Below are 13,670 nucleotides of genomic sequence, written 5' to 3'. Positions count from 1 at the left end.
ACAAGCTGTTAATAAGTCTTAAGACACTGCAGGTCTGCATGCTGCAGGATGTCACAGCTAATACTTGGGGCACAAACTTTTCCTTGACTTGACTTCTCTTGATTTCTGAAGGGGAATAAAGTTCATAATTATTATTTTGAGAAGCATTTACAATATTCTTTTGATGCAAAAAAAAAATTTGATTAGTTTGGAATAATGGAAAGTCACCTAACAGAGCAATGTAGGGAAAATTTAAAAATATTAGTGTGCATACATAATAAATTGTACCAGGCTGACAGATATGCCTAAAAGAGCTTTTTGAAAGAGGATCTGTGACATAAATTTAAGCATTGTTGCCCAGTAGAGGGTTTTAGGGGATCTATGCTAATGGATATTTAAGAGCAACAATTAACATACCACTTCATAATTAAGTGCTTCTGGATTGCTTGAGGGGCAACTGTCTGCACCCTTAAATTCCTCACATAGCCATTCCTTAAGCTGAATGAACTTGAGCCTACTTTTATTACCCTTGCTTTGCTAAACAGACCCTTTAAACTTCCAACTGTGTGGGTCTAGGGTTATCTCAAGTGACGAGTCGGTGTGGTCCACAGTAATGCCATTCTCCTGTGGTTCAAATCAGCAAGTGCTGGCTAGCTTTCAGAGTGGCAAAACGTATTTCCTGCCCACAGGAAGTTCACCACAGAGGATAGCCAGGAACTGGCTTTTGTACCCACCCATAGCATTGTCAAGGCCTGGGTTGAGGAGTCAAACAGTGGCTGCTATACTGGCTGTGGGAAGGAGCGTGTTACTTGACCTTTTTAAGCCTCAGTTTCTGCATCTGTAAAATGAGGACGAAGATAATAGCTACCCTCTATAGTTATTGTGAGGAACAGTGAGATAGCATATGTAAACTCTGAGGCATAAGTGTTCATTGTTTATCTGACGTGGCTGCTGCCCATGTGGTAAAGAAATAACTGAAATATAACGTGGCAAGTGTTCTATTAGACTAAGTATGTGTCATGTTCTGTGAAAACGAGTGTGAACAGGTAACTGCCCGTGGGAATACAGAGCCAAGAGATGCTGGCGTCTAGAGAAAATGTTGAGGAGGAGGCTACCTATGAGCAGATCTTCAGTGCTTCTCTATTCCTTTTACCAACACCTCCTGAGTCCGTACGATGTGCTAGAGACTTTGCTAGGCACTGGGGTTACAGGAGCGACCAGAACCAATACAATTCCATGCCCTCTTTGTGCCTACATCCCAGTGGGAGAGACAAGGGAAGCACTCAGTGGTGTATATAAAAGCACTGAGGTGGAGGATGTAAGGCAGATGCTGAGAATATGGAGGAATTCAATGTGGCCACAAGGTAGGGTGCATGGGGTGGAGGGGAAGTTAAGTGCATGTTTGTGAAGGGTCCTAAGGGTCATTCTAAAAAGCAGTGGGTAGCCATGGAGGTCTTGATTTTTTTTTTTTATGTGAAGTTTATTTTCCCTCTAATTGTAATACATATTCACTGTAAAAAATAGATAACTTAAAAAAAGAGAAATACACCCATAGCTCTACTACTGAGGAAAATTTGTGTTTTAACTAACTTCCTAACAGAATTTACCCCCATAGCATTGGCTGGTTAGTTTATTTCTTGAGTTGACATGATTGTGATCATGCTATAAATACAATTTTGCTTTCCGTTTTTTCCACTTACTGTAGACTAAGTAAGCATTTTCTCAAGTTCTCATTAATAGTATTTTTATGGTCATGTAATAACCAATCAAGAGAATGAAACAGTTAGCTTAATCAGCTCCATTTGGATCAAGAGTTGTGTCCAAGTTTTTATTAGCATAAAGAATGAATATTTTGCATACTTATATATGAAGACATTTCTGCATCTAAGATTATTTCCTGATGATAGTTCATTGTGATTAGTGGTTCAAGGGATGGGTTTAAAGATGTTTGGTTTTAAAGATGTTTGAAACACAGTGTCAAAGCACTTCCCTAAAAGAGCACTGATTGAAAAGGTTTCTAAACCTTTGTGTGACCTACATACTCCTGGAACCACAGGGGAGGGTGGTTTTGATCAGAAGGAGGTTGGAGTCAGAGTGGTTAGCAATAAGATAATGCCTCCTCTAAGGTGGTGGCACTTCTGATAAAGAATGACAGGTCCTTGCTTAAATGTGAGATGCTTGCCTTTATGGGGGACTGTTAACCGAGGATGAGATGGTTGGTTTAGGACCTGTGGAATTTCTTCTCTTGTTCTCTATAGTTCTACAATGTAACTGTTTGCTTACTTGTCACTGTACCCTGTTGAACTGAGTTCTCTGAGCCCCTGATTTGAGGCACTAGCATTTTTATATACCTAATTATTGTTAAACTCCATAAAGTAAGGAGGTCAAGGAAAAGGGGGCTGGGCAGCGGCTGAGGCACGGGCAAGGAACAGGGCCTTGTCGCAGTAGGGCTGAGGCATGGCTGCCTGGCAGAGAGCATGCTGGAGAGGAGGGGACAGACCTGCCAGCTCAGAGTAGAGTGTGGGCACAAGGCTGAAGACAGGCTCTGGACTCGGCTCTCCATCATCATTCTGGCTTGTCTGACAACTGGCTGAGTGATCTGGGGCAAGTGACTTAAGCTCTCTCTGCTTCAGTTTCTTCAGGCATACCAACACTGGCAATCTCTTTTTGGATGTAACACTACAAGATATTTTTAGGCACGTATATGTAAAAGGTGGCAATTTTTTTAAAAAGCGGAGAATGATGGAATCAAAACTCAGAATTAGTTGCTGCAATGTTAAAAGCAGTGTGGCCCCTGGAAAGTGCTGAGTAAATTTCGGCAAGGTTGGTTGATGATGGCAGCTGCTTATGTTGGGTTTTTTCTCAAAGACCATTTGGGAAGGATGGGTTTTTTCGGGTGGTGCTCTGCCCTGTGGCAGAGCTGATGAAGGTATCCTGTGCCCTTGATGGATGAGACAAAAATAAAGTTTTTGAAGTTGAGACTTAAAAAAAAAAAAAAAGACTTTCTCTCTTGACCATGCCAGTCCTTTGGAAGACATCCAAGGCCTATTCGTTCACGGCTGGAGAGATGTCTCCCAGCCTCACTCTCTCTCTTGAGCTCTTCAGGGGCCATGGGAAGGAGCACCTGAAAGATGCCCAGGTGAACCCCGCCCTGGCTGTTCTGGGATACTGAGGCTGGACAGGCCCAGTGTTAGACCATGTAGTGGTTTCCTAGGGTGGTCTTAACAAATTACTACAAACTGGGTGGCTTGTGTAGGGGGAGGAAAAACAATTTTCCCCTCTACCCTTCTGAGTTCTTAGTGAGACCTCTTGTAATAAAAGATCAACAAGAGAAAAAGAAGTTTATTAACATGTATATCTCATGTGTACATGGGAGATAGCCCAGAAAGAAGCTACTCTAAAGTAGCTTTATAATTAAGGCTTAAATACCATCCTAGTAGGGAAAAGGGAGGAGGATCGTAGGCCTCTTACAGAAGAATGAGGGAGTTTTTAGGGCCCTTTGATAGAAGAGATGGGAGATTTGATAGTTTATGAAAAAGTTTGTCTGGGTGTGGTGGTGATTTCTAGTCTCTCCGGAGATGAGTCAATCTTCCCTGGTTGATAAAACTCCTGGGAAGGTGGTTTATACAATTGAGTTCCTTTTGGAGGATTTATCTTTGGGTTGATAAGGGGAGTTCAGAGAAAGCCTCTCCCTGCATTTGCTGTTCTTCACTTGCCTATAGACCAAAATCATTATACCAAAGTGGCATATTTTGTTACCCTTCATTTATAACAGAAATATCACCCAATATCATGGTATTGGAAGAGCCATGCTCCCTCTGAAGGCTCTAGGGGGGGTCTCGTTTCTGACCTCTGTCAACTTCTGGTGGCTCCAAGCATTCCTTGCCTTTGGCTACTTCACTACAAACAGATATCTTTGTCTTCATGTGGTCTCTTAAGGCTCTTAGAAGGACATTTCTCATTGGTTTTGGGTAGGGCTCACCATATAATCCAGGATGATCTTATCTCAATATCCTCAATATCCAGATGTAAAATGTAATAATAATTTTTGCCAAATCAGGTCACATTCACAGGTTCCAGGGATTAAGACGTGGGCATATCTTTTGAGGGGCCACTGTTCAACCTCTACAGGCCAGAGATGAGGTTTGTATCCTCATGAAGTACTGTCTGCTCTGACACTGCCCTTCGTACCCCAATGTCATTGACACTTGGGGCAACCATCTGTGGCCTGACCTTCTGGGTCTCACACCTCAGTTCCTTTCTAGAAGATGGGAGACTGAGAACGTTTCCACCACAGGCAGGCCATTAGCCGAGCATTTGGTGTCTGGGATTACCAGGACAATAGTGTGCCATTTTAGTCACCCTTGGTGCCCAGGCTTTCCTGAAGGGATAGCATTTACAGTTCACATGTGAGGTTGGTCGAGTCTGTGGTCAGAAATCTTTGTGCCTTAATGTAAACAGGTGAACTTGGTGGTAGTAATTATAGCTAGAGTTGAATTTTTGTGGTAAAGGGGAATGGCTGTGAAAAACAAGTTCTGTGGCACACAGAGAAATTTTGTGATCGTGCAGAATAGGTGCAGCTGAATTTCAGTTACCAGAATTATTATGTAAACACTCCACATACATGAATATAACAATAGAATTCAAATGAGAAGCTATTATTGGTTATCAGTAGAGGTCATTGTGTGTTATATTTCAGGGTTAATAATCAAGCTAAAGATAGTTTCTCCTGGCTTTAAAACTACAGTTGATGGAGCAATAATTACTTGTGAGTTTGTTTTCCCTTCTTCAGGTCAAACAAAGCACCGTCGAATTTTTTTTATGATAATTGTTCTCTCTTCCTTCTTACCTTCCCCCTCCATGTGCTTTTCCTCACACCACTGCCCTTCTCTTTTCTCTTAAGACTTCAGTGCTGTTGAAACTGTTAACAGGACTGCCTTGTTGATATGAACTTGTTTTCAGAGTGCTTCCATCAAATAGCTTACGTGGTTTTTAGAGATTGGTCTTGGACCGCATTCCCCCTTTACCACCCATGGGAAAGGGTGCCAGACTATTCCTTGGCTCTATTCCAAGTGTGTCAACAGCCAATTGGTTTCCAGCCCACCAGGAGCAGAATAATCTTGGGTAAACATGGCCGTTAGAATAAAGCAAATATTAGTCTTGGCAGTTACAGTCTCTCAAGTGTCTGGTCCCTCTTATGTTAGTGGGCAAAATAGCTACACTGTAGGGTATGGCATCGAATACCACATCTGGTTTGAGAATATTGGTAGAAATATACAAATAAAGCACTTTTAAAAGACAGTGTCAATTCTCCCTCTCTTTCTCTCCACCCGCCCCCACCTCTGTCCCCCTGTGAACAAATTTGAAGATCCCCTTAGCACTTAATTTGACTGGCTTAAACCAGGGCTTCTGGACATTAGCCTATTGACATTTAGGCCAGATAATTCTTTGTTGTGGGGGTTACCCTGTATGTTGGAGGATGTCAAGTGGTGTCCTTGACCTTTAACTATCGTTGCTAGTAGCAGCCTTCCCTAGTTGTGGCAACCAAAAATATCTCCAAACAAGGCCAAATGTCCCCTGGGGATAAAATCACCGCTGGCTGAGGATCACTGGCTTAAGACAATCCTCTCCCAAGTGGTCTGAGTTTGGTGATTGGGGATGGGGGTGGTGGTGATGGGTGTGTGTGTGTGTGTGTGTGTGTGGAGAGGATAGTTGAGTCTCTTAACCTTGGCTTTTTTGGTAATTGGAGATGGGGTGGTGGTGATGGTGGGGGTGTGTGTGTGGTGTGTGTGTGTGTGAGTGGTATGGCTGCTGCTGGCAGTGTGTGTGAAGGGAGGAGTGGTAGTTGAGTCTCTTAACCTTGGTTTTCTTGGCTCCTACTCCTTGAAATTTACCATCTGACTCAGCTGTGCTCAACATGTTCGCTGTGTGGATCTCTCGAAAGTGAGAGAGGTCGGTGATTACCAAATCAACATGGGCTGTTAACTTTCAGAGCAGGTATTAGCTATTTTTTTTCCCCTGGCTTATTACCATTCCTCTGGTGGTTTTAAAATGGGCGTGCCAGTCACACTGAGGTTCCTCTGGAGATGAGCCTGACACCTGGCACCTTTCTATTGTTTTGTCCCTCAACTGGGCAGCAAAACATGACAAGAGTCTATTGCTTATCATGCCTGTGAATCAGTCAAACTTCATGTAATCAGAGGGAAGGTGCTGACCTTCAGTGTCAAGGTGACATGCTGTTTGGGCAGTTGTAGTTCCTGGACCTTCTCAAGTGTGACTTTATGTACCTACAGCCAGCTACTATTGCTTTGTTAGAAAACCTAAAAGACTCTATCCCTATGGAGCTGTCAATCTACTTTTTCATCATTTAAACAGTTTCGGAGTTTTGAGTTTATTGTAGTAATGTCATCATACTAACACAATTAGGTTAAAAACTTTGTACATTACTACCTTCATGTGTGGCTTCCCTTTTTGTTTTTGGTCTTTAATTGGAAAATGCAAACATCTGCAGATGTAGAAAGAACAGTATGAACACATACCTATCACCCAGCTTCAGTGATTATTAATACATGACACATTTGGTTTCATCAAGAACCCCTTCTTCTCCACTTATTTTGAAATAAATCATCAATATCACATTTCATCTGTATATTTTTTAGTATGCAACTCTGAAAGTCTGGAGCTCTTTTTAAAACATAATTATTATCATCCCTAAAAATAAATGAACCACTATTACACCTAAAAATGCCTTAAGATCCATTGTATTTGGTGGATGTGTCTCTTAAGTCTCTAAGTCTACTGTAAACTCCTCTTTGTTTATTCCCAATGCTCAAGGGCAAGACAGATACTGGAGACCATCTTTCATTCTTTTTGTGTCTAACATGTTGATATGTGTAGGAACATAATAGGTACCTGCTTTTCCTCTAATGTTGTAAGTTATGTTCTTCCTTCCAAGTTCTTTTGCTTGATAAAGGACACGGTCATTTTCTCAAGGGAAAATACTCAGCTGGCAGGTGCCTTGAATTACCTGGCACTTTCACCCCACATACCTGCCTTAAGTGGGCTGTCGTCAGTCTTTTATCCTCCGTCCCCCTTAATGCCATTTTAATCTACTCTCTTGCCATCTTTCCTGTGCCAGTATCTGTGGTACCAGCCAGAGGTCTGGAAGTACATGAAAATGTAGTAACTAATAGCTAAGCATTCTATCAGTGACAAAACTATCCCAGAATACTGCCTCTCAACGTTTTCATTCCAGGCTGTTTTCATGGCCGCTGCCTTTTCTTAGTCTCCATTGCCCTGGCCAGCCTCCCTGTGGAGCTGTTCCTTCTCCCCAACTCCCAGGGGCCCTGGGGTCTGGAGGAGGGATCTGTGGGCACCTAAGTCTCTGAAGCCACCCCGTAGCTGCCCTCCTTGTGTGTCCATCACCTCCTCCTGCCACGCCCTCCCTGTCCTGGCCCAGTGGCTCCTCCCTACCCATGTGCTGTCTCTCCTGGCCAATGCCTGGCTTCACCGAAGAGCTGGTACAGTGAACCGGGGCCTCCCGGCTCCCTAGGCTCTCTTCAAGGTTGGCAGCTGCAGCGCCCCTGCTGGTGAACCCCTTAACAGTCCAGCCCCACAATTGACCTTTGGCTCTCTATTACAGCCTTGCCTTCCAGCTTTCGTAACCACACCCTGAATGAGGTGTGGTTTCCCCAGTAATTGTGCCCCTCTTGACATTTTCTATTCATGCTCATTGCAACCCTTCATTTGCACCCTCCTCACCTGCTCTTCAACCTCACTAAAACCTCCCTATCGAAACTTTCTTGTCCTCCCACTTTGTTGGGCTCCTGTGCTTTTACTTCCTTCCCTACCTGACCTCCTCTGAGGGACCCAAGCTCCCCAATGCCTTTGAGAATGAAAGCATGGCCTCCTTTGGGGATACCATTTAGGGACTGGTGCCCGTACACATTGTGACCCACTACCTTGGCTTGGCCCTCTTCCCATGCGACATCCTTTTAGGGCCCCTGGCACACATGTGGTCAGGTTCCTCTGGGAAGCATGCAGACTCACCTCACTCTCAGTCCCCTTATTCCATCCCCTTCTCAGCACTCACTTTTCTTTCCATCTCACACAGAAAACAAGGTGCCACTTACCGAGCTTCCCCCTCTCTCTGCCAACGTCCAGTCTGAGGGAAGAGCTCTTGGGTGGAAGAATCTCCCCCCACCAATTTTCCCCAAGACCTCCTTTCTCCAGGAATCCCCCTCCTTCTCTGGGTCACTGTTTCTCCTTCCCTTCAGTCTACGATTTGCTCAAATCCCCAAATCTTATAACAGAACCAACCCTCCTCAAAGTTCTGAGGTACGTGTTATTAGCCCTTTTCATAGACAAGGACATGGGCTTGTAGGGGAGGTGGCTGTCCAGCCTCAGAACCTGCTGGTTACTACTGGGAGCCGGGTGGTGGTGCAGCTGCCTGGCTCTTCACCTAGGCCCTTAATCTTTGGTCAAGGGTCAGGGCACCAGGAAGGACATAGCCTTCTTAGTAGTCCCTCCATTGACTGGCATAAGGTTAAGAAAAATTTTGAAACTGACTAACTGAAATGTGACTGCCATGTGAGTCATTTGACTCTTAGCCTGCTCAACTCTCCACTCTTTGATATTTTGGATACTGTTTTCCTATCTGTTTTATGGATTCGTCAGGGGCTGCCTCTTCATTTTTCTGTACCCGGAACACTTTTCATGGTTGGTGCTTACTAATGGGTTCCTTACCCATCTAGAAGTCTTTAGCTTTTAACCTCGACTTGGTAGAAGGCTTTTAAAAAACACGATTATTTTTCTGTATGAGTATAATGAACACGACATTTTTGCTTAGTCGAGATGTAATTATTCCACATATGAACTTTAGTTTGTATATGTTTGAATATTTCTGGAATCAGGACCCATCAATACTGTATTTTATCACAATGTGGTTTATAATCCATGGTGGTTTATAATTGAAGAAATGTGGTATTGTCATAGTAGATGTAAAGATATTATAGTGTTATAGATCCTAATCCTAGTTATGTCATGGAAACAGTTCTGTTTTACTCACCCTCTCCTAAGTGGTTCTTTTTTTCTTTCTAAAATGTGAAGATGCAGTTCCCTTTCCTTTTTTGTTACCTTCTGCCCCCAACTCCTGCAAATATGGAGTGAGATTACCAGAAAATTGAAGATCTGGTGAGTTGGTCTAGAGTAGTGTTTCTGAAAGGAAGAACTAGCTCTTTGATTTCTAATCTGTTGGGCTAACATACTTCTGTGAAATTCGATAAAAATGAATTATTTGAAAAAAAGAGAAGATATGAGAACTTTTTAATTCAATCATTATAAATTATGCCACATTGCCATTAAAGTTTCCAAATGTGCACTCACGATTTTTGTACTCGTATTATTATAGACCAGTCACAGACTGGCTGTGGGCAGGGCACCCTTTGGGTAGCACTGGCCTTGATAATGGAGGTTTTAGTTAGTTCATCAATTTCCATGGAGTCTCTCTCTCTCTTTTTTTTTTTTTTTAAACCAAATTATTCCACCTTATTCTGATCCATGTTGACCATTAGGGAGACACAGCTGGGAGGCACCTTAAAGTCCACTGACCTTTCGAGGTCAAATGTAATATTTGACTTTCCATAAAAAGAAGTATTTAATCCTCAGTTTATCAGATGTTCATTATTTCATCCTTTGGAAAGGAATAGAGGCAGGTGAATGGCTCTCCTCCTGGTTTATGGAGAATGCCCTGCCGTCCCTTGCAGCAGAAATGTGGGTTTGACTATTTTCTCAGCTGTATAGAGTGAAATTCTAATATGTAACATTGTAACAGCCAGAAGAAATTTTATCATTCTGATTACGAGATTAAAAATGTATGGATAGTGAATTGCTTTTTAAATAGCACAGCAGTTAAATGTTTTGACTCTCAGTCTAAAGGGGTTTATCTGGTGATTACGTGATGTTTTACGCTCAAGATAGTTGTGATTGTCTTACTGGAATACTTAAATATTTAAATCTTAATGGAATTGGCAGGAACCGTTAGGTGAAGTACACAAAATAATTCAAAAAAAGTCCAAGTGAATTAATTTTAGCTTCAGGGTTGTACTCAAATAACTTCAAAATAATCTCTAGTGAGGGCTGAGGAGGAAGTAAGAGGGAGGTCTAGGTGGTGGGTTAACACAAAACACATTTATGCTGCTGGGAAAAGGAATTAGAATCTAGAGAAGCACTGTGCTGGAAATATAATAGGACACATATAATTTTAAATTCTCTAGTAGTCACATTTTAAAAAGATGACATTAGTTTTAATATACTTCTCCCAGCACCTCCAAAATGTTAACATTTCAGAATTTAAAAATTATTAATTTTTGTACTAAGTCTTCAAAACCTGTGGACTTTACACTTGTCCATCTCAATTTGGATTAGCCACATTTCAAATTCTCACTAGTTATCATGGCTACTAGCTATAATATTGGGTAGTATAGATATAGAGAATCAAAGTCCACAGTGAGGTAGATAATTTGCACAATTACCTGAATAATTTTATGTTTGAATTATGATTTGTTCCAAAATAATTTTAAATGATTTCACAGTTACCTTAGCGGGGCCAGCAGTAGACTCTCTGGGGAGTCATCCCTTCCCCAAAGGCTTCTGGCCACCTGCAGAGGTGGAAGGATTTTTTTCTTTTTAATATAAGGGTTATATAAGGGAGGAAACTTGTTCCTGGCGAAGTTTTTGTTATGTATTTGTTCTTTTTTTGACAAAGAACAAGTAGAGGCTAAATTAATCTGGATAGCAATGCATGTGCTGGGAATGACAGAGAGCGTAACGGGGAAGTAGAAAGTCCTAGTTGTGCCTGAGCAGAGCAGCTGACAGCATCAGTGCCTTCAGGTCCTGGTTTCCTCTTCGGAAGCAGGTGTCTGGGGCAGGGCAGCATCCTGCACACAGCCACCTAGCCAGCTCCTGTGTCTCCAGGAATCATAACTTAAGCCTGCTAAGTCAGTCTTGGGTCAGCTGTGTCCTCCTGTGTGCAATGGGAAACAGAGGGATATGGCTGTAACTTAATTCAATAAGCATAGAAGTGTATTTTTCTAAGTGAAAACGGCTATATTCTTTTTCTGACTAAAAATAGTAGCTTTATAAAGTATTTGTATTGCAATAGTGTAATACCTGGTATTTGCTTCAAAATAATCTCTAGTGAGGGCCGAGGAGGAAGTAAGAGGGAGGTCTGGATGAAATCAGACTGGCCAACAATTGTAACTGCTGATGCTGAATGAGTGCTTTGGAGTTCATTATAATCTAATATATATTTGAACTTTTTAATAGAATATTTTTAGGATTTATATGGTACATGAAGTTGTAAAAGAAAAGTTCTGAAACTCCATCACCTGGAGATAACTTGGCCATTAACTTGAAAACATGATTTTAAAACTGTTTCTTGGGTATTCCCTACTGTGAAAAGTGCCTTGAAGGAATACAGGAAAGATGCGAGTCTTAATCTTGCTCTCACGGAGATTTTGTTCTAGTTAGAGAGCCAAAAGATCACATATGGGGAAGAGAAAAAAGCCAGTATTTATTGCAGACATGTTTTACCCCAGGCCTTATGCTTATGTGGTCCTTATATAGGCCTTTTAGGGAGATTGTCCTCTCGGCCTTTTATGGAGTGAAGTGAGGCTCAGAGGACCTCCGTTGCCCATGTTCACTCAGCAGGAATGTTAAGGGCACCAGGATGCTATTGGCCTCGGATGACCCAGCACCAGGCTCTGTGCTTGGCACTTGAGTATACTTTATCGGTCATTATCCTAGCACCCTGCAGATCTAGTATTAGAAGGAATACAACATACTATGATGAGTCAACAAATTCTGCAGAGAAAAGACCCATGAAAAGTCAGAGAACAGCAAGAGTAGGGGGAACCACAAGGGAGGAGAGGCTGCTTGGAAAAGAGAGAATTTGGAATGCAGATCGGGGACAGGAAAAAGGAGATATGTGGCTAAGGAGAATTAATTTTTGAAACTTTCTACAAGGAGGAGGAAGTTTCAATGACAAAAGAACTGCATTTAGGGGGTGTTTTGATTTTGAATGAAATATGCCAAAACCATTGGCTGGATGAGGAGAGAGAAGAAGGATTTAGCCTTTTGGAAAGCATATCAGGTGGCAATTTATGAAGACCAGTTTGCATGTAGTAAGAGATATTAGGGCAGCAAAATTACCTTTGAAATATGAACTTTGAGGGCTACAATAGCCTCTAATCTGAGTCAAGTAATGACAGGTTCTTATTAAAAAAAAAAAAAAAGAGTCTCTGATTTCCACATTATGTATACCTGCGCAGCTAATTTGTTCTTAATTAGTCAAACCATCTTCCCAAATGACCCCATGTTCTTATTTGTGATATCTATTTTAGGTTGCCCAGAGGCTGATAAAATTTCACAGCGCTCCTTGATTCTTTCTTCCCCTCACTTTTATGTGGTCATGTGTTGGCTCACAGCACCCAGGCAACCAGGCTTTGAAGGCTGGAGGAATGAGCCATTATGCATATTCACAGGAGATTAGCGTGTCTCATAAATAGGATGCCCACTCCTCCTGGCTACAGCCCTAGGATATTCCATTACAGTTGATGCGTTTTCCATAGGCCAGGAAAACCAGATGGTTTACCACTTGAGGCAGTCACGTTCACTCCTCATGTCCTTCAGTTAGATTGTTTTACTGTAGAAGCAGTTCTCTAGGTGCTAGTATGGAAGTGTAGCCCTCAAATTCAAGATCAAGGGAGCAGCAAGAATAAAAATGATACAACAACTTCTCAGGGTCAATTCTAGCAGGTTGGAGCTCTGTGTGGGACATTCCCTGTCTGACCTGACTACTCTGATATTGGCAAGTGATGCCATTGGCCAGGAGGACCCCAGAACTTCCATCTCTGCTTCCTGGGGCCAAACTCAACTATTGCCATCTAAACCTCTCCCCAGGCTCTGTCCCGTAGTGGAGCGGGGCTCCCACAGTAGTTTCTCTGGCTTTAGTGCCAGGAAGGCATCTGCACTGCTGCATCTCACCCTTCTCTTCTTGCTTGTGTGCTTTTCTTTATTTTAATTAATTAATTTATATTTTCATAGATTTTACTTTTTTAGAGCAGGTTTAGACTCATGACAAAATTGAGCAGAAAGTCTAGATAGTTTTCATATACCCCATTCTCCAAACACGTGCACAGCCTCCCGTACCATCAGCATCCTACAGCTGAGTGATATAATTGATGTACCTACACTGACACATCATTATCACCCAAAGTCCGCAGTTTACATTAAAGTTCATTCTTGGTGATATACGTTCTAGTGGGGTTGGATAAATGTATCCACCATTATAGTAACATACAGAGTATTTTCGCTGCCCTAAAAATCCTCTGTGCTTGTCCTATTTATCCCTCCTCCTCGACCTCTGGCAACCACTGATCTTTAACTGTGTCCATACTTTTGCCTTTTCTGGAATATCGTATAGTTGGAATCATACAATACGTAGCCCTTTCAGATTGGCTTCTTTCACTTAGTAATATGCATTTAGACCTCCTTTTCATGGCTTTATAGCTCATTTATTTTTACAGTGGAATAATATTCCACTATATGGATGTACATTCTTCTCTTTATTGCAGCCTCTCACCTTTCCACCCTGAAAGAAATGTTCAGATAGGTGATGAAAAAGATTTGCC

General features: G+C 42.1%; 1 protein-coding gene across 8 annotated transcripts in view; it reads left to right on the top strand.

Annotated features, from left to right (window-relative positions):
- TLN2 (talin 2) overlaps positions 1 to 13,670 on the top strand; it is a 386,133-nt gene that overhangs the window by 138,618 nt on the left and 233,845 nt on the right. The gene's annotated exons all lie outside the window — the stretch shown is intronic.

The sequence above is a fragment of the Pteropus medius genome, unplaced genomic scaffold (genome assembly GCF_902729225.1).
Source record: "Pteropus medius unplaced genomic scaffold, Ma_sr-lr_union100, whole genome shotgun sequence".
Lineage (NCBI taxonomy): Eukaryota > Metazoa > Chordata > Mammalia > Chiroptera > Pteropodidae > Pteropus > Pteropus medius.
The sequence above is the reverse complement of the archived record's forward strand: the minus strand, read 5'-3'. Positions and strand labels throughout refer to the sequence as shown.